The 6,970-nt window shown below is 38.6% G+C and overlaps 1 protein-coding gene across 6 annotated transcripts in view; it reads left to right on the plus strand.

The window, feature by feature from the left end:
* Nucleotides 1–6,970, plus strand: part of RBMS2 (RNA binding motif single stranded interacting protein 2) — a 90,687-nt gene that overhangs the window by 32,932 nt on the left and 50,785 nt on the right. Inside the window, exon 1 of one of the 6 annotated variants that reach the window (XM_082636807.1) lies at nucleotides 3,725–3,748. The exons of 4 other annotated variants lie outside the window; for them this stretch is intronic. The gene's annotated coding sequence lies outside the window, so the exon portion shown is untranslated. Of the gene's footprint in view, nucleotides 1–3,724; nucleotides 3,749–6,293; nucleotides 6,381–6,970 lie in introns of those variants that run through there. One more of the 6 variants, XM_082636805.1, reaches the window with a different exon arrangement.

Here is a 6,970-nt window from a genome sequence, read left to right on the forward strand (position 1 = left end):
TCCTTAGCCCAATACCCACTGTTTATCCAGCCTTTCCTTATCTTCCCCACCTCCCCTGCATGATTTCATCACATTGACTCTGCTGTAGCCAGTTGTGTTACCTGCAGTTCTCTGGATATAAAATTTGGTTGTTGGTTTACATTTCTCATCCCATAAGAAAATATGCTGTATAATAAAACAGAAAAATATAGAAAAGAACAGGAGAAAATAAAATATAGATTAGAATAGGAAGTCAGGGACTTCCCTGGTGGTCCAGCAGTTAAGACTCTGTGCTTCCAATGCAGGGGACGTGAGTTCTATCCCTGATCGGGGAACTAAGATCCCACGTTCCACGTGGTGCAGCCAAAAAAAAAAAAAAAAAAAAAAGTCAGCTGGAATTAAAATGCAGATGTGCAAACCATAGAGTTAATCCTGGAAGATGAAGGCTGATGAATAGTCATTGATTTTGTCAGTGTAGAGGTGGTTGGTGACTTTGACATGCAATTTCAGAGCGGGGGAGCAAAAGCAGTGTTGGAGTGGGTTGTTGAGTGAAAGAAGGTAAAGAAGTATAGATGGTATATATAGACTAATCTTTTAAGAACTTTGATTAAGATGAAGAGCAGATCCCAATTTAAAAAATGGTCAAAAAGTCTGAATAGATATTTCTCCAGAGAAGATCTACAAATAGCCATGAAAAGATGTTCAGCATCATTAGCCATCAAGGAATCAAAACCACAGTGAGATACCACTTCACACCCACAAGGATGGCTGTAATCAAAAACACAGATAATAATGTGTGGTGTAATTGGACCCTTATACACTGCTGATGGGAATATAAAACGGTGCAGCTGCTTTGAAAAACAGTTTGGCAGTTCCTTAAAAGGTTAAACACACTCCTAGGTATATACCCAAGAGAAATTAAAACACGTCCACACAAAAACCTGTACATCATTGTTCATAGCAGCATTATTCATAATAGCCCAAAGGTGGAAACAACCCAAATATCCATCAACTGATGAAAGGATAAATAAAATATTATATATACCCATACAATGGAATTTTGGGATTTTATTCAGTGATAAAAAGTAATAGAGGGACTTCCCTGGTGGCACAGTGGTTAAGAATCCACCTGCCAATGCAGGGGACACGGGTTCGAGAAGATCCCACATGCTGCGGAGCAACTAAGCCTGTGCACTACAACTACTGAGCCTGCGCTCTAGAGCCCGCGAGCCACAACTACTGAGCCCGCATGCCACAACTACTGAAGCCTGTGTGCCTAGAGCCTGTGCTCTGCAACAGGAGAAGCCACTGCAACGAGAAGCCTGTGCACAGCAACGAAGAGTAGCCCTTGCTTGCCGCAACTAGAGAAAGCTCGCTCAGCAACAGACACAACACAGCCAAAAAAAAAATAATAATAATAGAGTACTGATACATGCTACAAAATGGATGAACCTTGAAAACATTATGTTAGTGAAAGAAGCCACTCACAAAAGAACACATACATTTGACCCTTGAACAGTGCGGGGCTTGGGAAAATCTATGTGTAAGCTATAGTCGATCATCCATATATACGTGACTCCTCTATATCCATGGTTCTGCATCCTAGGATTCAACCAACAGCAGGTCGTGCTGTACTGTAGTATTTACTATTGAAGAAAATGCACATATAAGTGGACCTGTGCAGTTCAAACCTGTGTTGGTCAAGGGTCAACTGTATTTGATGCTTCCATTTATATGAAATATCCAGAATAGGCAAATCCAGAGAGACAGAAAGCAGATTAGTAGTTGCCTAGGGATGGAGTAGGAGATGGTTAGGGGGGAAAAGAGGAGTGACTGGTAATGGGTACTGGGTTTCTTTCTGGGGTCATGAAAATGTTCTAAAATTGACTATGGTGATAGTTGCACAACTTTGTGATCCAAATACCATTGAAATTATACTTTAAATGGGTTAATTACATGGTATATAAATTATATCTCATAAAGTTGTTATTTTAAAAAGATGGGGAGCAGAGAAATGAGATAAAGCCTGGAAGAGGATGGTGGTAGTGTTGAGAGAATTTTCTTAAAGATGGGAGATATGGGGACCAAAATGTAAAAAGAATCATGATGAGTAACTTGATACTTACTTTCCACATATATATGTTCATATTCATATCCCTCCTACTCTCTGATTCTTTTGTCATTGTGCCTCATGTAGTATTCAGCCTCTGATCCTTTTGTTGTTGTTGTTGCTTCCATTTGGAATGGCCTTTCTGTTCATTTGTTCACTCTACCCACATTCGTTAAATAGCTCCAGAATGCTAGGACCTGGGACTAAGGCATGATGGTGGCCATTCAAGAGCTCACAGTCAAAACTGTCTTTCAAAACCCTAACTACGTTTTAGAAGTTCAGCTGAAATGTTACCTCTTCTATAAAGCTTCTCCTAATCCCTCTACCTCCTAACCCCAAAGGGGACTTTTTTTCTTAGCCTCCATAATATTTTGTACTTCATATGTGGTATTTATATAATTTTGCATTGTATTGGAGTCATTTAGGTGATTGTCTTATCTTCATTGCTGTAGTGTAAACTCTGTAAAGGTAAAGACAGTGTTGTTCAGTTTATTATCCTCTGAAACACCTGATACAGCATCTTAAGCCTATCTAGTAGATACTTAAAATATATATCCTAATAAATGTAATTAAACTAATGTTAGGCATTAAATTAAGATTAAGAAAAGGAAAGCAGCATTTTGTTCTATACAAATTGTGAAATTTCGAAGGGGGTGGGAGGGAGGGATAAACTGGAAGATTGGGACTGACATATACACACCACTGTATATAAAATAGATTACTAATAAGGACCTACTGAATAGCACAGGGAACTCTACTCGATACTGTGTAATGACCTGTATGGGAAAACAATCTAAAAAAGAGTGGATATATGTATATGTATAACTGATTCACTTTGCTGTACACCTGAAACTAACACAACATTGTAAATCAACTAGACTCTAATAAAAATTTTAAAATAAACTAAAGTTGTGAAATTTGGAGTTAGATCTGAATTTAAATATGGCTTTTGTCACTTATTAGATGTGTGACCTAGTTCCAAGTTTCTTAGGCTCTCTGACCTTGAGTTCTTCATCTTAAAGTACTGATATAATTTATTGGGTTATTTTTGAGGATTGGTAATATTTGTTAATATTTATAATCATATATCAGTATGTAAATAGACTGTTATTTCTTTTATCAAAAAAACCCCTTTTTCTTGATGCCATTTCTTCCTCCATCTGCTGCCCCATTTCTCTTCTTCCCTTTATATAAACTATCTGAAAGTGTTTTTTATTCAAGAGTTATATACTTGCTATCTCCAACTTATTTCCTTCCATTACTTTTTCTTTTATTATCTTTAATATATTATTTGATAATACAAAAGGTTACATGTAACTCTAAAGCATAAGAGAAACACCTGTAAACCTGTCTTCCAACTCAAGAACTAGAATCATTGCCTGTAAATTGCATATATTTAGGAGTTTCTCCCCATCCTATCCCCTCCCTCCCTCCCTTCTAGAGGTAACCACTCTTTTAAATTTTATATTTATTATTCTATTGTTTTTTAAAACATAGTTTAAAGTCATGTTTAATTTGCTTGTTTACATTGTTCTAAGTACTTTATGTATAATTATATATATTATATCATTTAATCCTTATGACAATTTCATTATTATTTTCCCTGTTTCACAGATGAGAAGAAAATGAACTACAGAGAGTTTAATAATCACGTTGCTGGTGAATGGCCCAGCTGGGATTTGAACCCAGATAGTTTGGCTCCTAGTCTATGCTCTCAGCCACTACTATATTGTCTTATTGCAATACAGTCTTCTGTTTGTTTCCATTCAGTATTACATCTTCATGATTAATTCATGTTGTATATAGCTGTTTTATTCATTTTTTCATGTTGTATAATATTTCATTTTGTGAATATACCATAATTTATCCATTCTCCTGCCATTGAGCTTTTGGATTAATCCAGGCTTGTTTGTTTTTGCTATTCCTAACATTGATGCTCAGAATATTATCATTTATGTGGTACATTTGTATAAGAATTTCTTTTGGGTTTATACCTAGGAGTGGTATTGTGCAGTATAGGTATGTGAATATTCACCTTTAAGAGATAATGCTAGGGAATTCCCTGGCGGACCGGTGGTTAGGACTCTGCACTTCCACTTTAGGGGGCACGGGTTGGATCCCTGGTTGGGAACTGAGATCCTGCATGCTGCACAGCATGGCCAAAAAAATTAATTAATTTAAAAAGAGATAATGCTAAATTGCTTTCTAAGTATACCACATTTGTTTCCATCAACAGTGTAAAATTTACTGTAGACTCACATCCTCTCTACTTGTTGATAGTGTCATACCTCTCATTTTTTCCTAAACCTAATCCAGTTAGGCTTTTACTCCCACCACTCCACCAAAACTGCTCTTATGAAGGTCTGCAGTGACTTTCATGTTCTTCAGTGGTCAGTTCGTAGCCCTCATCTTACTTTTAATCTATTGTCAACACTTGACACGTTTGATCACACAATTCCTTGGAACACTTTCTTCATTTGGTTTGCAGACCACCATACCCTCCTGTTCCTCTAGTATCTGTGGCCTTTCCTCTTCAGGCTCCTTTGCTGGTTCCTCCCAATTTTCCTGATCTCTAAACCTTGGAGATCCCCAGGAGTCAGTCCTTGTTTCTTTTCTATCTACACTTCTTCCTTCAAAATTTTATCTAGTCTTGTAGCTTGAAATACCACCCGTATCTAATGGAAAATAGAAACCCTGCTTGATGCCATGTCTCCTGCCACTTACTGTCCCATTTTTCTGATCCCTTTTATAATCCACCTTCTTGAAAAAGTAGTTCCTACCTATAGAATCTCTACTTCATTACATCCTACTCTCTTTTTCTTAGTATTTGGGTTTTTTAAAAAATAAATTTATTTATTTTATTTATTTATTTTTGGCTGCTTTGGGTCTTTGTTGCAGTGCATGGGCTTCTCATTGCGATGGCTTCTCTTGTTGCAGAGCACAGGCTCTAGGCACACAGGCTTCAGTAGTTGCAGCATGCAGGCTCAGTAGTTGTGGCTCCCGGGCTCTAGAGTGCAGGCTCCGTAGTTGTGGCGCATGGGCTTAGTTGCTCCATGTCATGTGAGATCTTCCCGGACCGGGGATCGAACCCGTGTCCCCTGCATTGGCAGGCAGATTCTCAACCACTGCGCCACCAGGGAAGCTCATTAGTATTTGATTTTTAATTGTAAAATATACATAACATAAAATTTACCATCTTATCCACTTTTAAGTATACAGTATAATAGTGTTAAGTACGTTTACATTGTACAGCCAACCTCTAGTAGAACTCCTTTCATCTTGTGAAACTGAAAATCTACACCATTAAACAACTTCCCATTCTCCCCTCCCCGCAGCTTTTGGCAACCACTATTCTATGTTCTGTTTTTATGAATTCTCTAAGTACCTCATATAAGTGTAATCATACAGTATTTGTCTTTTTGTGATTGGCTTATATCACTTAACATAATGTCCTCAAGGTTCATCCATGTTGTAACATATGTCAGAATTTCCTTGCTTTTTTTCCCTTTAATTATTATTTTATTTATTTATTTTTGGCTGCATTGGATCTTCGTTGCTGTGCATGGACTTTCTCTAGTTGCGGTGAGCGGAGGCTACTCTTTCTTGCGGTGCAGGGGCTTCTCATTGCAGTGGCTTCTCTTGTTGTGGAGCGCAGGCTCTAGGCTTGTGGACTTCAGTAGTTGTGGCACATGGGCTCACTAGTTGTGGCTTGTGGGCTCTAGAGCGCAGGCTCAGTTGTTGTGGCACACAGGCTTAGTTGCTCCGCAGTATGTGGGATCTTCCCAGACCAGGGCTCGAACCCGTGTCCCCTACATTGGCAGGCGGATTCTTTTTTTTTAACATCTTTTTTTTTTTTTTTTTTTTTTTTTTTTAGCGTTACGTGGGCCTCTCACTGTTGTGGCCTCTTCCGTTGCGGAGCACAGGCTCCGGACGCACAGGCTCAGCGGCCATGGCTCACGGGCCCAGCCGCTCCGCGGCATGTGAGATCCTCCCAGACCGGGGCACGAACCCGCGTCCCCTGCATCGGCAGGCGGACTGTCAGCCACTGCGCCACCAGGGAAGCCCTGGCAGGCGGATTCTTAACCACTGCACCACCAGGGAAGCCCCAGAATTTCCTTGCTTTTTAAGGCTGAATAATATTACATTGAATGTATTTACTTTTTTTTTTTTTTTTGGCCGCACCACATGTCTTATGGGATCTTAGTTCCCCAACGAGGGATTGAACCCGGGTCCACGGCAGTGGGAGCCTGAGTCTTAACCACTGGACTGCCAGGGAATTCCCACATTGAATGTATATACCACATTTTGTTTATCCATTCATCTGTGAGAGATACTTGAGTTGCTTCCATCTTTTGGCTGTTGTGAATAATGTTGCTATGAACATGGGTGTATAAATATCTCTTCAGACTCTGCTTTCAATTCTTTTGGGTATATTCCCAGAAGTGGAATTGCTGGATCATATGGTAATTCTATTTTTAATGTTTTGAGGAATTACCACATTGTTTTCCTTAGCAGCTGTACGATTTTACATTCCCACCAGCAGTGCACAAGTTCTGATTTCTCCAAATCCTTGCCAACACTTATTTTCTGTTTTTTTTTTTGATGGTAGCCATCCTAATGGGTGTGACTGGGTATTTCATTATGGTCTTGATTTGCATTTGTCTAATGATTAGTGATGTTGAGCATCTTTTCATGTGCTTATTGGCCATTTGTATATTTTCTTTGGAAAAAATTTAAGTCCTTTGCCCATTTTTTAAAATGGGATTGTTTGTTTTTAGTTACTGAGTTGTAGAGTTCTTTATATATTTTGGCTATTAACTCCTTATCAGCTATACGATTTGCAAGTATTTTCTTTTTTTTTTCAAGGAATAAATTTTTTTT

Source organism: Mesoplodon mirus, assembly GCF_964341445.2.
Source record: "Mesoplodon mirus genome assembly, chromosome: 11".
In the NCBI taxonomy this organism is placed as follows: Eukaryota; Metazoa; Chordata; class Mammalia; order Artiodactyla; family Ziphiidae; genus Mesoplodon; species Mesoplodon mirus.